General features: G+C 41.7%; 1 pseudogene across 1 annotated transcript; it reads right to left on the minus strand.

Moving 5' to 3' along the window:
• Positions 1-18,196: 18,196 nt before the first annotated feature.
• Positions 18,197-18,759, minus strand: LOC308338891 (cell division control protein 42 homolog; annotated as a pseudogene). The gene has a single exon. The product of its transcript is annotated as a cell division control protein 42 homolog (transcript).
• Positions 18,760-19,258: the final 499 nt, after the last annotated feature.

A 19,258-nucleotide genomic window follows, 5' to 3' on the forward strand; every position in this document is an offset into this window, starting at 1 on the left:
TTTTTGAGCCTACTCTAAGTGGATGCCTCCTAAATCTGTACTGGAGCCTGGACATCTTTCCTGAAATTTAGACTTGGATAATATGATGCCTGATGGACATGTCTACTTGAACATCATCCCTGAATGCCAAGTCAATAAAGCACAAACAGAATGAACATTTTCTTCTTTATTTAATCTTTTTTAGTTGGTTATGTCAATCAGTCCCTCAAGTTATTCTTGGCTTTTCCCTTTTCTTTACTAGTCCTCCTCCCACGTTAATTCTAATCTGGCTACTATCAATTCTAATGCTTAAATATTTCTCAAATTCATCACAGGCTTTTCAGTTGTGCTATCACTGGCCCAGCGTTTCATCCTATCTTTTTGAATTTCTAACTGATCTAAACTCCTAACCTGTCTCCCTTCTTCCCATTTTGTTCTCTCCAAATCCATTTTCTATACAGCAACAAAAAAGAACATACATTTTTTTAAAAAGATTTTATTTATTTATTTGACAGAGAGAGATCACAGTAGACAGAGAGGCAGGCAGAGAGAGAGGGAGAGAGGGAAGCAGGCTCCCTGCTGAGCAGAGAGCCTGATGCAGGACTCCATCCCAGGACCCTGAGATCATGACCTGAGCCGAAGGCAGCGGCTTAACCCACTGAGCCACCCAGGCGCCCAAGAACATAAATTTTAAACCAACTCTATTATTACATCTCAAAATCCATCACCGAGAGGGTAGAGCCAAAGCTCGCTACCCCCGAGGTGGGCTCCTGCCTCCCTCTTTGGTTGCAACCCTTACACTATCTGTCTCACATGTTTGACCGCAACAACACAATAATTTATCTAGTTTCTTGCACCGCCATGCTATTTTTGGCTTCTCCATCTTTGTATATGCCGTCTCCTTTTCTGGAATGCTCCTCCCTTTCTTCCCTCTATATTGACTCCAACCTACTCCCCTCCACCAAAACAAGACAAAGCAGTCCCCTCCCCCCACAAACCTGGTTAACTCATCCTCATCCTTGCGGGCTCCTCCACAAAGCCTACCCTGACCTCTTGTCTCCTCCACTACAGAGTGAGGTACCCCTTTTGACCTCTGGCTGAGGCAACTCCTTGGTGAGGATCCAAAGACCGGGGAAACCAGCTGAACTGACCTTACCTGAAAAGATGAGGGATTTCCCCTTTTGCCCTTTGGAGGGATCCTTTCCACCCTCTCCTTTCTTTTAGCTTTTCTGCAGCCTAAACTTAGAATTTCCCAGACAACTGAAGATCTCTGACCAGAGCAGCTCCCTCGTGTGGTCTGAAGGTCTGAGAGCAAACAGGTCAGACTGTCCGTGCCTGTGAGGGTGAAGGACCCCTTTCCTCTGCTTTCTCACTCCATCCCCCAAGGTACTGTTCACACCACTCCCCACGGTGTGGTGTGGCTGGCTCGACCAGGGTGAATCCACACGTGTATGGGTTCTATTGGGACCTTTCTTGTTGCTGGCTGACTTTCAGCTGCCTTACTTCTTTTGGCTCCCTTCTCTTTTTCCTTTGTTTCCATAGATCCAGACGCCATCTTAGTAAACACGTTCCTATGCGTCTGAGTGGTGAGTCCTACCCCGATTTTTCTGACCTGGTTCAGTTGCCCAGTGCCTGGCTCTCCCTGTTGGAGGCGACACCCAATAGAAAGTACCACCACTATTTGCTGTGCCCCTCTTCTTAGTGACATGCCCTTAAAGAGTTAATCATCCCATATGAGGTCCAGTCCTTTTTCAGGTCAGTGGGATGCCCTGACTGAAATCGTGACCACTCATCAGAGATCCAACCCTTTTGGTGGGATTCCCCTTTGGGAACTGGCAGCTAGTCTTCAAACCCCCTCTATTCCTTTGGACTCACTCTTGGGGAGGGGGTTGTATTCTTAAAAACTGGAACAAATCAACCCTCGAGGCCTGAGGAAAAAAATGTCTCATCTTTTTATGTAATGTTTCCTGGCCTCAGTACAAACCCCCAGATCAAGAGGTATAGGCTCTCCTCAGGACTCTTTCTTATAATATTATTTTCTAGCTTGACCTCTTTTGCCACAACTCCCCCAAATGATCAGACTTCTCATATGTGCAAGACTTTATGACATTGTCCCAAAACACCGGCCTCCTTAAAAACTGTAGAACGAGTGTTGCTCAGTTTCATGGCCCATCTGATCCTATGAATAGCTATTAAACCTCAAACTCTGAAGTTTTGCTAAGTTAAATGATAGGTTGGATTGAATTCATTGGATATTGAAGTTTTTTCCAAATAAGATAAAATACTGAAACATAAATGACTAAACATAAGGTTTGTCCGCTTTAAGCTTCTTATTGCCGAGAAACTAAAGATACTTCGGTCTATTGGAAAACATGCTTTGTGCTTAATTGATCAATAAATTTGTCATCTAAAGAATTCTAGTGTAACAGTTCACAATTGGTTACACTTAGTTTTCACTAGAGACTAAGTGTTAAAATGCTGTTAAATGTGACAAAGACTGATGGGCATAAGGAAAGCAGCTCTGCGTGTGGGAAAGCAGGAGATGTGTAAGAAAAATACAAGGAACGGGAATATATTTTTGTTGAAGGAAAAAGAAAGTAATTTTATCCTAAGAGATTGGTTGTTTGGAGAGAAAGTCTTCGAACAAAATCTCAATGTAAAAGAAAATTGTAGAAGATTTGTGAAAACTTTAATGTGGCCAGGATGGACTAAGGTTGAAAGGAATGGTTTTGAAACCACACTGATATAAGATCCACTCTGTTAAAAGACAAGGTTTTCGTGATTTTTGGTCTGTTCTTGATTTTAAAAAAAATTGTAAACAAAAGGTTATTTTTCTCTTTTGTCTGTCCAGAAGACCAAAGTTTCTGTTTTGTTTTTATCAGGTCTTTGATGATCCCTAATCCTGTTTAGGCACATGCTCCATAAATTTCTGAGGTTTTAACAAAATTCTCTGAGATTTGAATTGTAAATGAAGTCTTTTTGACTAATTAGGGCTTTTTTTTTTTTAATTAAATTTTTTATTTATTTTCAGCGTAACAGTATTCATTGTTTTTTCGCCACACCCAGTGCTCCATGCGATCTGTGCCCTCCCCAATACCCACCACCTGGTTCCCCCACCCTCCCGCCCCCCGCCCCTTCAAAACCCTCAGGTTGTTTTTATTTAGTTTGTTCAGTTACTCTGGAAGCACTGTTTAGCAAATAATGTTATGCCTTAGGTTGTGTTGTTTGGGTAAATGTTATAGCAATTCTAAAGACTATGTGCAATTCCTAAAGCTTTCATATGTTTTGGTAACGCTCATATCAGATTTTAACCATGTCAAATTTTTTTTAGTCTTCTGTCATCTATAGCTATTGTTCTCTTGCAAAATGAGTTTCATCTTCAAGGAGATCCATAAAAAGGACTTTTGACAATTACAAGCATATGATATCTTTAAGACCATAAAACTAAAATAGGTGAGAACTTCCAGAAGTAACTAAAAGCTGTATTCAAACTGAACAAGAAAATTAGTAACACAGGATTAAATGAATGAAAGATGAGTATAGTTTTTGTGTTCTTCTTTGAAACATTACTGGTTCTCTAATGTATGTCCTTCCAGATTAAGGAAACTTTCTCTTAAGATATCCATGATATACAGAAATATGATTAAATATTTCTTTGTGAACAAATTGAAGCATTTAACTTTTCTCTCTACCTGAACCCTCCAGAATTCAAAAAAGTCTCAATGACTATTCTTTCCTTCATGGCAATTATAGTTATATGCATAAGTTTAATAAGAATCTGTTTTCCTTATAACAAGACACCATTGGAAACACTGATTATATTACCAAGGCTTTGACTGGAATGTCATATTTGAGAGACTTGCATAGACTCGAGATGTGATGAGACAGCTTATAGGAACTAAGGCTGACTTTATGAAACCTGGAGCCATAAAGCCCCTTGGAAATGTTGGCCTGATACCTTGCTTGCCTCATTACCAGGTGAATAAAGAACGTCACTTCCTGGCAGGTGCAGGAACCTCAGGATACTTTGGGAACCTCAAGAAGAATTTGCCCAAACCTACAGGTATTGCAGGCATATCTGATGGCAAGTACTTGGCTTGGCTTCTGGCCTAAAGATGCTAATAAAAGTTCAACCTAGAGATTCCTTATAAAAAGTTCCAGCAAAGCAGATGCTGAAAGATCTATATGATCAATCACTATCCTTGTTGAGCTTATGTAAACAACTAGGCCAAGTTTGTTAAAAATGGATTTTTAAACAAATTAGTCTTGATTTGGCTATCTTTGATAAAAATGAGGGCAATTATAGAGACAATGTTTCACTAACAGCTTTGCAGATATTAGATTTTTATACTATTTATCATAAACTAGACTAGATTCTGAATTCTTCTAGTTTCCCCAAATATCTAGCTATGGCTTTCCAAACCAAGGTTTCCAATCTTCTTCCTTCTCTCAAAGTCACTGCAAACTAAAACTGCCCTTGTGCCTGGACTGACCATTGTACTTCTATAGAACATTACCTGAGGTTATTACAATAACTAGAGGTTATTGATCTTATTTATTTAGCAGATCAGACTTAAAAGATTCTCCTATTGATACGGCAGATGACCGTGGGTTTATCGATAGCAATAGTTTCATGGAAAAGGAGATAAGAAAAGCTGGGTACGTTATAGTCAAACTCAGACTATTTAGGCCACAGCCCTCCCAGCAAATATGTCTGCCAAAAGTGGAGTTAATATTCATAAATTTCTAAATAGATATGCAGACCATATTCTCCCTAAGCCTTATCTGACAGTTACTAGCAACATACCCCATATAAATCCGGGACACATGGTTTTTTTAAAGGTGTGGAAGTCTAATACAGCAGGGGATTTGATTTAACACCCAAATGGAAGGGCCACCACCGGGTCATATTATGTACTCCCATGGCCATAAATTTGGGACATTCCTCATGGACTCATACATCAAGAATTCAACTTGTATCTTCCCTACAGGAATCCAGGGCGCCTGTTAAGGCATCTTCTTACTCCTGTGAACCTGTGAAAGACCTCAAACTTCTTCAAGTCACAATGATGGCTGTACATTTCTTTTTCATTCTCTTTTCCCCAATTTATACTGACATTTCTTTTTCATTCTCTTTTCCCCAATTTATACTGACATTTCTTTTTCATTCTCTTTTCCACAGTTTATTCTTACAATGGGTACGACATTATGCTGAACTTCAAAATCCAACAGCTTGCTAGAATTCTGCCCCTCTCAAGCGCATCTGGTCTGCCTTGATGGGTCTCCCTATTTCAGGGCAGAGATTGGCATTCCTTATGTAACTATGCCTTAGATATGACCTATGACCCAAATACTGCTCTATTTTGTGATATTTACTTTTTTTAAAGATTTTATTTATTTATTTGACAGAGAGAGATCATAAGCAGGCAGAGAGAGAGGCAGAGAGAGAGGGGGAAGCAGGCTTTCCGCTGAGCGGAGAGCCCGATGCGGGGCTCGATCCCAGGACCCTGAGATCATGACCTGAGCCGAAGGCAGAGGCTTTAACCCACTGAGCCACCCAGGCGCCCCCTGTGAGAGATTCTTAATGACAGGAAACAAACTGAGGGTTGCTAGAGGGGAGGTGGGTGGAGGGATGGGGTAATTGGGTGATGGGCATTAAGGGGAGCACATGATGTAATGATTATTGGGTTTTACATGCAACTGATAAATTGGTGAACGCTACCTCTGAGACTAATGATGTACTATATGTTGGCTAATTGAGTTTAAAAAAGAAAAAAGAAAAGAAAAGAAAGCAACTCTAATACTGACCTGTGGCTCACTGGATGATCAGAGAATGTCCAAGATAAGAAGGAAGACTAAACCACATGAAAGTGAAGTATCCAACATGTTGCAATCTTTGGGATGAAATTAGAGCAGGTGAGAATTGAAAAGACCGGTTGTTAAACTACAGGATAGATGAGTCATGAGAAAGAGAGCATGCAATAGAAGTACGGTGTGGTAAAACTGTGTGGTTTAAACACTCAAAAAAGAAAGGCGTTCTTAACACATGCAATTGCAATGGCTCAACTTTCAAAGGTTTTTTAGGTTTCCCGAAATCATATGCTCCATCCTTAAGTGGCCTAACCCTTATTCAAGGCTATTTTGAAATTCTCCTCAGGGCAATCACGAAGCAGAGCTAAAGACCACTTTATAAGTTGCCAGAATGCTAGTCTACAAGTAGGATTCACAGGGTCTGAAATACTCCATCCCTCTCTGTGAAAATGGAACAATAAAAACCACTTCACTTAACCAATGTGCAAAATGATGTTGGACCTTTGGAACGGCCAAATACCTAAAAAGACAAATTTTAGAAATATTTCTTTTCATGTTTCATTTTAATTAAAGAAAATATTGAATTTTTTATTTTCATTAATCATCTGTATTAATATGGGTACTTAGAGGAAATAACTCTATTGGTGAAATCTGGGCTCTCAGAACAAATGTGAGCAGATAAAAAGACTTTTTCTTTTTTCTTAATAAACTGCTTCCTTCTATAGGGCTATATAGCCTGTACATATTATAGTATAATGAAGATGGCAAAATGTGTTATAGTGTCATCATGTAATGTTTTTAGATATGAATGTTGTATTTGAATTGCCAATTGGCTTTTGCCAAGGTAACTTGAAAAGATTGGTGGGTGGGCATCTGCATGGCTCAGTCGGCTCAGTGTTCTGCCTTCAGCGGGGGTCATGGTCTTGGGGTCCTGGGATCCAGCCAGGTGTTGGGCTCTCTGCTCAGCAGGGAGTCTGCTTGTCCTTCTCCCTCTGCCCCTCTACCTGCTCTTGCTCACTCTCTTCCTTTCTCTCTATCAAATAAATAAATAAAAAATATTTTTAAAGATTTTATTTACTTATTTGAGAGAGAGGGTGAGCAAGCAAGTGAGAGCATGAGCAGGAGGGAGGGGTAGATAAAGCCCAAGTAAATAAAATCTAAAAAAAAAAAAAAAAAAAGAAAGAGAGAGAGAAAGGATTGGTGGGCTGATTTTATCCAGGAGCTGTATGGCTCATGCTTAATTGGTCATTCTCAATGAGAGCCATGACAATTAGCCTCATGATTGTTGGAGTCCTTTCGTCTTTCTTAGCCTGTGGAATGACATATACTCTGGTTCCCATTGCTCTGGGATTAAACTCTGGTATCCCCAGCAGAACCACTTCCTTCTTCTCCCTGGGGATATGCCCGCTGTTGGACTTAGGCCACTGTCTCCTCCCTCCTACACTGGCACCACGTGCTACCCTCTGCCTAGAATGGTGGAAGTTGTATTCATTGCAGCTAGGAGTGTCTCCTTATCCAAATGCATATCAGTGTGACAATAAATAGCACTGGCCGGCTTCGGTTTTCCCACATCTAAGTGTGTTTATGCTCTTTGGCAGGGAACTACTTTCACTAGAGGACAAAAGGAACTTTTTGCAGTTCCACTTTTGGAAGCAGTGAGTTAGCTATTAGCTAAAACACCTATGCTTCTGGAAATGAGTCCCTACAACCTGAACACTACTTGTTTGTAGAAATAGCCTATGGTTGAAAGAGAGATGATCGTTTGGAGTGGAATAAAGACCAAATGAAGAATGGAAAGACGAGTGGGGATATCTGGAGGCTTATCTTGGCTCCTACAGAACAAATAAGGGGAATAAGGGGTCCAGGGCTCAGCCACTCCTCCCTCCAACCTCAGTTTTCCTAAGTTTGTAATGAAGGATTTAGAAAGAGAGGACTCTAAAAGTTTAAAACTCTGTAGTTTTATAAATCTTAAGAAGTAGACAACTAATGTGAGTTAAATGTAATTAAGGGCATATGCAATCTATTTGCAAGTTTCTATCACTATTCTATACATATTGTCATAAAGAATAAATAGAGAAGATTTTGAAAATGCCAATAGTCTGTTTTTTTTCCCAGCCCATGACAAGATCTCTCCAGTTGTCAATTTCTTTTTCCTTTCAAAAATCAGTCAACTAGTGGTTTGAGATTTAAATATGGAATGACTCAAGACTAGAAATTCTGGTTGCATCAATAGAAAAGAGATGTGTTCCTATAGCCATTCAACTTTTTTTTTTTTTCATTCTTAAAGATCAACCTGAAATCCAAAACTAGGCCAGTTAAATTTAGTGTTGATGTGTCAAACATTTATCCACAATGGCAGTTTGCTAGAGCTTCTCTGCAAGGGTCTGGGGGGATATAAATGTCCTTCCAGTGTTTCTTTTACGGTGCACTTAGATGGATTTCAAAACTACTTTGCCATCTGCCAAAGGTCATGTGATGTCAGATCTGGACCCTGTCATATAATGATTAGTGAGTGGCTAGTGACATATAAGGCTTTGGAGACTAGACCCCCTGTTAGGTTTCTAACGCTTGAATATTTCCCAGCATGTCCCTCTGCACTTGCAAAGGGAGTGGTGCAAATGCATGGTCGCCCATGTGGAGCTGAACTGTTTGAATTACTCTCAGTGACAAGTTTCCAGGATCTGATCCAACAGTCAGAAAATATGTGCTGAGTGCCAGTATGTTCTAAGCACAGTGCTAGGTGGGAGAGTATGTGGAAGAAAAAAAAAAAAGCAAGATAGATAAGGCTTTTGCCCTCAGGTTTTCAGTCCAGTAGGAAAGGGTAACATTCCTCAGATTGACGTAATAAATATTTCAAGTAGATTTCTACCAGATTCCTGTGGCAGAAGACCAGGATTATTTGGGCAAAAATACCACTCAAACTTTAAATGTCCTGATCACCACCTACACAACTAAAAGGCCCATTGGCCACAGAAATGTCACAGGACTGATTTAAGTACTCAAAACACTGATAAGGAAGAATCTTTCCTTATCTCTCTAGGAGAATTATTTTGTTCATGCTTCTGTATTCCCTCTTCTCTCTTTGTCTAGCTCTATTTTTGTCCTCTGCCTAATGTATACTTAAGAATGGAAAGATTAATCAAATGACCTCAGTTTACTACCTCAGTCCTGGAGCCTATTAACCTTGAGAGTTGCACAGTTCTAGATCACATAGCATGGATAGACAACAGAATGTCTGCACACATGCAGACATAAATGATATGTAAAGTGGATGCAGGAAATTTCCCAAGGACTTTGTCATTCCTCACCTCTTCTGTTCCCCAGGTGATTTATACAACAGGATGTTGTCCTGAGGAGAAGTGTCCAGAGAACCCTGCCCTCTGTGGACTGGTGTATTGTTTAAGAAATAATTCAAAGAGTCTTCAGTTAAAACAAAAACAAACTTACATTATTTACCATGTGCCAGGCAGCACGAGTTTTCCATGCTTTAATTCATTTAACCATCACAGTAAACCTTTCATTACCTCCATGTTACAGATGAGTAAACTGAGGTAGAGAAATTACTTATCCAAGTAACCAAGAATGGTAGAGCTGGGATACCAACCCAGACTGTTGGACTCCCAAGTTTGTGTCTGTAACTAGTACACATTCTCTCATCCTAGAGTGAAAAACTGATTGGGCATCTTCTCTGTCACATTTCCCATTCCTCTGAATTTGTGTCAACCCAGTGGCAATCGTAAAGTATGCCTGGCATCCACAGAAGCTAATCTATCTTTCGTGCTGGCCTCCCCCACCACAAGACAGCAAGCATGTTCCTGAGTCACTCATGGCGTGAGCATGGGGTTGGCGCTTACGCCTTCTGAACCAGCATGCCTATCTGGAAGTGAAGTTGTCTAGCTGGCTTTTCCACTGACATCACACAGGGAAACACATTATTAAGGCATCTCTGTACTTCTCTAACTTCCTTGGAAATGGTGTTATTTAAGTGGTTATGAAACATGCCTTGAAACGATTCTCTTTGGTTTAAATAGTTAAAGATGTACTTAAGGAAGTATGTCCATTTTTAGAGTCATTGCATAATGTCTTTCCCCTTAAGTGTGCTTCATAATTTTGATGGTTGAGTAGTCAGTTGGGTATAATGCTTTTGAAAGGGAAACCATTCTCTGAAAATCATAAACATATTTATATACTCATCTCCTGCTTTCTGACCTCCATGGGGTGCAAATCTATTCTGGCTTATGATATTATTTAAACTGTTTTATATGTGTAAGACTTGCCTTTACATTTAGTTATTAAACTCCTTAAAGACACATCAAGACATCTGGGGACACAGTAAGTACAATACCTAATAAATATAGCTGCTGAACTGAAGTGAAAATGCATTAGGTATAAAAATTAGGTATAAAAATCAAGCCATAGATAACAAATAAAACTTCAGAATTAATTTTGAAAACTAAAGGTCTCCTTTATTCCACAAGGGATTGCAAGTCTCCTTTTTTATTTCTGTTTTAAAGTTAAAATTAAATGGCCCATCTCTGTGAATATAATGGAGTAGTTATTGTAAAAAGGTTGTTTTAAAAAAAAAATCAAAGATTAATGTGAGTTTCTGAAAGATGTTAAATCCCATAATCAAATATGCTAGCTTTTCTCACAGCAGAATTTAAAATTAATAAAACATTCAGAAATTCTATTCTATTCTGTTCTGTTCTAATCTTTACAAGGAGGACAGTTTCTCTTCCCATTCACGCTGCACCCTGGCTTCCCAGCCTCCTAAGCATTGGCAGCATTGAGAGTGGCCAGTAAAGGAAGGCTGTGTGAACACAATCCAGTTCCTTGTCCGTGGCTTTACAAAGAAGCAGAGTTGAGCTGGTAGGGACAGCTCTTACCGTCTCTTGTTATGGAAACAAGAACTTGGGTTTTAACTCTTTGGGCTGGTAAAACATGCAAATTACTGATGGAGTCTTGTTATTAAATAGTGCTTTTTGCATTACTGGATCTCCACTTAGAAGCTAGTAAACGGATGGCCTGGATGGATGACCAGTGATGGATGACTGCGCAGAGAGGAGGGGAAGAAGGCCCTAAAGACAGCCTCTCATGAAACATGGCCGTGCAGTTTTGGAGAGGAGGGAGCTGGAACATACTTTGCATATGGTAAGGAGTGCATTTTCCCCTTATACAAGCACAGGCACGGGGCAGGGACAGGCAAGTGGGATACGGGTGTGCAAGGGGACAACAAAAAGGTGAATGACAAGCTAGTGGAAGAAAAAAGAACAGACATGCGCAAAAAGGCCTGAAGGAAGGTATTTCCAGACTTCAAGTTTTCTTATCTTTAGAATGAGAAGATTGAATTTTGTCTTGCTTTGATAGCCATTCATAGAAGCTAACTCTAGCTGGCTAATGCAAAAGCAAGAATATACTGGAAAGATGCTGGGGTGGTATGCAAAGAAGAGCTAATACCCAGGCCCCAGAAACAACAGGCACCGGAAACCTAGGTGGATTAGTGAATTTTCTTTCTAGAATGTTGCTTTGCACATGATTCAATAATGAAGGCTCTCTCCCCAACGCCCTCCTTCCCCTGAAAAAGCTCTGTGTCTCTCAACTCAAAAGTCCCAATTTTTGGAAGAGACATCCAATTAGCTCAGGTTGGGTCAGTGGTTCACACCTGGATTATTCATCAATGACTAGGGAGATAGGATCCTAACAGTACAAACATAGCCGTAGGATCCCACTCCAGAGGGAAGTAATTTCTGGAGAATGGTGAATAGATGAGAGCTGAGGGACCATACTATACCCTTCGGTTCCCCCTGAAGCTCTACATAAAAGACCATAACTCACAAGAATATGTAAATAAAAAAAATCTTTAATGATGCAATTAAAGCTGGGTAGGATTGATCAGGAAGGAGTTCTTAGAAAGGAGACAGTTTGAATGGCGCTTTCAAAGGGGCTGGTTTGGTGAGGCCTATTTCAGAGAGTGAGCAGAGCATGCACAGAGGCTCAAGACAAGCGTAGAGAAGCCATGTTTCAGGAAGAAGAGCTTGACTAGTCAAAGAAAAATTAAAGACCAAAGTTAAAGGGCATTTAAGCAAATTAGGTTAAAGGTCAGGAGCATGGGGTTGGGAGAGAGCCTGGAGGAGAGGAAAAGGAACATGTCATCATGGAAAGAGCCAGAGTGGGAGCCTGGGAGCCGGCTTCTGCCACGAATCAGCATTTTCTCTGTGGGTAATGAGGTTCTCTTGGCCTTAGTGGACTCACCTATAAAGGGAGTCTACGATTCTACCACTGGCAATTGGGTTTTACTTATTTATTCAAAAAATATTTATTGAGGGGCGCCTGGGTGGCTCAGTGGGTTAAAGCCTCTGCCTTGGGCTCAGGTCATGATCCCAGGGTCCTGGGATCGAGCCTGGCATTGGGCTCTCTGCTCAGAGGGGAGCCTGCTTCCCCCTCTCTCTCTGCCTACTTGTGATCTCTGTTTGTCAAATAAATAAATAAATAATCTTAAAAAAAAAAAAAACTTGCTATTTAAAAAAAAATATTTATTGAGGAACTACTGTATTCTAGGAAGAACTTTAAGTGCTGATGGTTCAGCAATGAACAAGACAAAGTGTCTTCCGTGTTGGAGCTACATACCCAACTGATAAAGCAACCATCAAAACAGTGTTTGATTCAGACTTGTAATGATGATAAGCTTTGCAATGTTTCCTTGCTCCTGCATTTCCTGCACATACTTCCTTCCCAGAGCCCCTTCTTGGGGTTAGTTACATTGTTCTTTTGCTAGCTCTCCCTGCCATATCAGATGGTATTGTCATTATCACAAAATACTTGCCAGACTTACAAATGGAGTGTTTGAAGAGTCCTAACAATAACCCTACTCTTTCCTTTTCCAAGTTGTGAACCATTTAAGAAATAAGACAAGAGTAAAGCAGATGGGAGTCCTATGTGACTCCTTAGTTACTGGCAAATGCTAGGGCATGGTTTATATTTGCTGTGAAGAAATCCTTTTGACAGGAAGCCCCAGAATTAGACACATTGGGTCAGTTCAGGCCCTCCTCCTGGTGGCCTGCCCTGTGTGGTTACTGACAGCTGGTTCCCAGACAATGAGAAAGGCTGACTTACACATATCCAGTTCCTCTCCCAACTCATAGCCAGTAAGTTGCTCCTCCTCCATGAACTTACTGATTGATATATTGTTATCTATTTTCTGACTTCTTTTCTATCTGGATAAAGGAAGAAAATTTTATTCCACCTCCCCATCAGAAACAGGGAGGGGACAGGGAGCCCATGAAACATTCTTTGTGTGGCACTGTCACACCCACGCCTGACTACAGGTAGTCCTGGGGTCCCCTGTTTAACACTCGTAACTACTATTGTACGGCCCACTTTGGCAAGTTGTCTAGGCTCTTTGTATACAGTTTTTGTAAGGCCTGGGGGTCTCTTGTGAGTTTCCTACCAAACACTTGGAAATTAGGAAGATTGCTACCATAAGAGATCAGATACAGGCATATCATTTGAAAGACAAAAAATTACCAAACCAGCAGTACTTGCTGACTGAGTACTGACTGAGTAAGTGGCTAGGCCTGGGCTGTCAAATATGAGATGACTATATGCGGTGATTTCAATTTAAATTAATGAAAATGAAATAAAATAAACAATTCCATTCCTCAGTCTCATCAGTCACTTTTCAAGTGCTCAACAGACAATGTGGTTAATGGCTATCATGTTGGACAGTGCAGATGGAGGACACTGTATCATCACAGAGAGCTTTACTGCATAGGATTCATCTAGAAAAGCCCCATTAGTTGATTGAAGAGTTAGTCGGTCCTTGATTAACCTTTGAAGTGCAGACAATGGAGAGCCGTCCAGTCAAACTTGGGTGGTGAGATTACATCAGTCGGGGTCCTGGGAGAAGACAGATGGCACACTTAAAGGGTTAATTGAAGAGAGTTCAATAAACAGACCTTTTACAAAGTTGTGGATTGGGCTGCGTGAACCAACAGAAGATGGTGACGCATCTGGAAGCTTTGCGCAGGGAGGAGCTGTTGACCGCCCCGGTGATGAAAGGTCTGAGAGGAATGACATCCCTGCACCTGACGGGCACTGCCGAACCGACGGCCCTCCGGTGGGCTGCTGGGGAACCGCCCTGACCCTTTCTCTTCCCGTTCTTCAGCTGTCCTGCGGGTGTCTCCGCTGGCCTCCAACTGGAAGGGCAAAGAGCGCTTGGGGATGCAGGCTGCCAAGACAGACAGGAGACACAGAGCAGGACAGACAGGGAAAACGGAAACAGAGAGACAAAGGAGAGGATCAGTTCACCTTGCAATTGTTGCCCAGTACAGAGGGAGATTTGGTCTGGCTAAGGGTGGTGTGAATTTCCCATGTGACAGTCCTAATGGGGAGATGGATTGCCAGACGGTGGCAGTGATGCTATCCATTGTTTATCTTGCTTGGTACAGAGAGAAGAATACCCAATGCATGTGGTGCCTGTATCTGTTCATGGGGCAGGTTTCCCTCTCACTGTACTGACTATATTGGCAGTTTTGAACTCTTGGCCAGGTGTTTCTGAGCCTTGGACCAGGTGGGGAGACAGCACATCTCCTTGGCTTGACTTACGAGTGTGTAGTCTGACCTGTTCTTTGCAGTGGCCCCTTGGAGACAGAATGTTTGCTGTCATTTAATCAGATGGGTTTCCAAGACATTCCTAAACATTCAAGAAATGTGTTTTTTTTTCTTTTTTAGCACTATTTGCAATTAAGAAAAAAAATTAACAAGTGAATAAAGACAGGGGTATCTGAATGGCTCAGTCGGTCAAGAGTCTGACTTGATTTTTGCTCAGGTGGTGATCTCCGGGTCATGGGATTGAGCCCCCTGTCAGGCTCTGAACTCAGCAGGGAGCCTCAGCAGCTTGAGATTCTCTCTCACTCTCCCTCTGCCCCTCCCCCTGCACACACACACACACACTCTCTCTCTCTCTAATAAACAAATAAATAAATCTTAAAAAAAAAGTGAACAGTGACAGGCCAAAACTTCTTGACATTTAATATGTTTAGTATAACTCAACTATGCTTTGATTTTACTTTCCTTTTATTATAGCAGGAAAATTGTAGGACAGTTATTAAGGAGAAAGTCACCTACTATCCTAACTTGAAAAGTGTAATTTTTTTAAACATTTGCTTCTCAACCTTTTACTAGGTGTACCAATAAAGACTTATATTGTGCTCTGTTCCTTAATGTGATTTATTTGCAGTAATTTTAGTATCTGCATAATATTCCTTCTATGATATACCATAATCATTCTCCATTAGTTAGCATCTAATAGCTTCCATTTTTTATCATTGAATTACTGCAGTGAACATCTATGAGCATGTGGTCCTCTTATAGTTTAGATTATTTCTTTAAAATAGATTCCCAGAGATAAAATTATGGGCCAAAGGGCTTCAATATTTTTATGATTCTTCATAACTATTGCCAACATGCTTTCCAAAGGATTGATTGTACAGCTTCACAAAGTCACCATTGATACAGGCAGTAGTCTGATTCCCTAGAGCTCTGCCAGAAGGAAAATTGTATCAACTATACAAATTAACTAGGGGGAAAATTATGTTATTACACTCAGTCTTGCATTCAAGAAGTATATCTATTGTTGGGGCGCCTGGGTGGCTCAGTGGGGTAAACCTCTGCTTTTGGCTTAGGTCATGATCTCAGGGTCCTGGGATTGAGCCCCGCATCGGGCTCTCTGCTCAACAGGGAGCCTGTTTCCCCCTCTCTCTCTCTGCCTGCCTCTCTGCCTACTTGTGATCTCTGTCAAATAAATAAATAAAATCTTAAAAAAAAAGTATATCTATTGTTATATTTGTTATTCTGCAATATATATATTATATATTTATAATATTCTGCATACATCTAGCTTGAGGAGAATTGGTAACTCTAGGGGCAGGAACTCTTGGCAGACCTGTATGTTCCCCAGAAATCCCTACATGTGGCATGGCCTATCCCTACAAGGCCAAGATTTGGGGACCAGCTTCAGAGAGCAAGGATGCTTAGTTTCATGGCCTGCATTGCAAATTCACTCCTATAACCTGCCTAAGGCATCTAAGACCTCCAGACTACTCGACCCTAGCAGGTCAGCTTCCTAGAGCTAGGGCTTCCCCCAACTGTAATTCTGCTGCTGAGTGGGGAAGGTCATTTGAGTCAGAGCCCTTACGGACCAATGCTGGGAGGATACATGAGCCTTGGTGGAAGTCAGGTCTTATAGGTGTCCCTCAGCAGAATTCCTGGCCATGCCAGGAACGCAAGGCTAACAAGTTCCTTGAAATATGGTTTTGGGGGAAAAAGCAACTGTGTTTTACAATGGGATGGATTTCACACATCACTGTGAGCCCCTTGATGCCCCTATGAGGGCCCAGTCCATCTCCACAAGTCCCAGATATAGAAGACCACCCCAGGATGCCTGCACATGGAGTCATAGTAGGTTTCCCACATAGAGTTTGCTCCAGGTATCAGAACCTCTTGGTCCTTTAGACGGTGCCTATCGTTGCTGACAAAGCCATCTTCTAGAAACAGTCTTTCTCAGAACTGCATCACTGGTGAAGACACTTGAATTGTGGCTATCTTCAGACCCTTAAGGCCTTTATGGGACCAGGGTCCTGTCTGGCAAATGTATTTCCCAGGTGTCTCCCATAACACATAGCCCTGGTCAGGCCCTGAGTGGCTTCTGAGATCCTATGAAATCTGGCATCAGAGGAAAGGGCTACTCTGTTGTAGAGCAGAGTGGAACCTGGCAGCCCAGTGTGTCTCCCAGCAGTCCCTACCTATGGCTCAGCCTGTACCTCCATGGCCTTGAACCAGGGACTGATCCTAGAGAGCCTGGCTGTAGGATGGGAGCCATAGGAGCATGTGCACTATGATCCCTGCCCAACTCCCACCCTCGTGTATCCGGGCCTGAGTGAACAGCCCCCAACCCCCCAGCCCTGTAGGCTGTCTTCCTAGTGTTGTGGTTCCCTGCACTACACTCCTGATGCAGAGTGGGGAAGGTCTTTGAGTCAGACTCTATTGACCTGTGCTGGCAAGATACCTGGGGGGTCAGTTTCCCCAGGTGTCTCTATCAGTAGAATTCCCAGTGGTACCAGGCATGGCAAGGCTAAGGAGTTCCTTGAGATCAGGGTACAGGGAACAGAATTTTGGAGCAGGGTGAACCTTGGCATTGCTGTGAATCCTGCAAAAGTCCCCAGGGGGGGCCAGGTGCATCCCTGCCAGTGCTGGATCCAGGGTGCATGGATGCTGAGTCACCATGGCTGGCATGTGCACAGACACTCCGCCAACCTACCTCCAGGCATCTGGACCCCTTGGTCTTCAGATAGGGCCTTCCCTCACCCACCAGGCCATCTTCCTAGGGCAGACTTTCCCCATGTGTCAGTGATGAGAACATTTGAATTGTGGTCACTATCAGACCCTATATGGCCCTACCGTTCATACAGAGCTAGGCACCGGTCTGGCAGTCATAATTCCCAGGTGGTTTGTTTTAGTGCTAAGTTATGTTCAGCGAAGGGTTCATCTTTCCTAGCAATTTATTTAATACAGGTTCACTGTGGGAATTTCACAAACCAGTAACATAAAGGATAATGTCTCTTACTAAGCCAATAAAGAAATGACAAGTCCAAATCAACCACAGATTAATTACACTATTGTTCCAGGCAAGGAAAGACTTAAAGATTAAAGTCCAAATTTAGCTGAGGTGTACCTTTATATGATTTGGGAGAGATAGCTTAGTCAACCAAGGCCTGATGTCCAGCTGCCAGCGTCGAAGGAGAAGTCCCCTTTGCAAGAGCATGTTGTTAGCAAATGATGCCACGGGGATTGACAGGAAAGATGATATTCTTCAAAGGGCCACTGTATAGCTTTTGCTGGTAAAATAGGTGTCTCTCCTGCTGCAGGAGCCAATTGCCCCAACATCTCCCCACACCCCACCCCACTCCCGCAAAAAACCAAACCAAACCAAACCAAACCAAACCAAAACAAAACAAAACCCTAAATGTCCCAGACCATTCTCCAGAGTGGATGGAGCCCGGGAGCAGCTTCAACAACCCAAATTAGTCTGTTACAGAGTCATCACAAGCATGCCTTGCTTTTAAACAAAAAACAAAAAAACAACAAAAAAATTTTCTTTGAAACAGCAAAACAAAAACTAGTACAAATCACTTTTCTGACAATACACAATTACTCAAATTAACTAGTACTGAGAGAGGGAAGGGGACCATACCTATGGGCCTTGTCTCACACGAGCGCATGTGGGCAGGTACAGGGCATTTGTCATTATTGCAAAAATGAATTTTAATCTTTAATCTTTAGTTTGATTTAACATTGCTTTTAGTATGATGCTGACACCAGCTGTGCGGAAAGGGCTCTGGAGAGATTTTCACAGCAGCACACACCTGCGGCTGTGCTCCGGTCCAGCAGGCTGCAGGGCAGCCAATATTGCTTCGTCAAATACATTCTTGAGGCCTCTCTGTGCGAGTGCAGAACACTCCACATACTTGACCGCCTTCAGGTCATGGGCCAGCTTCTCAGCCATCTCTGGAGTGACGGGCTTCAGTTTGTTCTTGGCAAGTTTCTCAATCGTAGAGGGGTCATCTAGGAGATCATTTTGGGTCCCAACAAACAAGAAAGGAGTCTTTGGACCATGATGAGTTATCTCAGCTTCACATTTTCAAATGAGGATGGAGAAACAACTGAAAAACAGACTAGAAATACATCTGTTTGTGGATAACTCAGCGGTCGTAATCTGTCACAATCCTCTTGCCCTGCAGTATCAAAAGGTCCGAGCGTATATGACTCTCCACCAATCAAAACTGTCAATGCATAGTTATCAAAAACAGTCGGTACATACTCAGATGGAAATTTGTTTGTTGTGTAGGATATCAGGAGACATGTTTTACCAACAGCATCATCGTCCACAACAACACACTTAATTGTCTGCATTGCTGGAACAGTTTTGTTTCCACTTAAAATACGTCAAATTCGATGATGAACTTAGCTTCTCCGCCAGGGCATTGGCAGCACTCAGTTTTGTGTTTCTTTTTCAAGATTTCTCTCTATTCCGGGTCTTTCATGGTTCCATACAAATTTTAGAATTATTTTTTCTAGTTCGATGAACAATGCTGTTTTTATTTTGATAGGGATTGCTTTAAATCTGTAGATTGCTTTGGATAGTATGGATAGATTTTAACAATCTTTGTTCTTGCAATCCATGACCATGGAATATCTTTCCATTTGTTTGTGTCATCTTCAACTACTCTCATCAGTGTTTTATTGTTTTCAGAGTATGGGTCTTTCCCCTCCCTTGTTAAGTTAATTCATAGGTATTTATTTTTGGTGCAATTGTAAATGGGATTGTTCTATTAATTTCTCATTCTGCTACTTCATTATTAGTGTATAGATATGCAATGGGTGTCTTTGTATTGACTTTGTATCCTCACTG

This window comes from Martes martes, assembly GCF_963455335.1.
Source record: "Martes martes genome assembly, chromosome: 2".
Taxonomy (NCBI): domain Eukaryota; kingdom Metazoa; phylum Chordata; class Mammalia; order Carnivora; family Mustelidae; genus Martes; species Martes martes.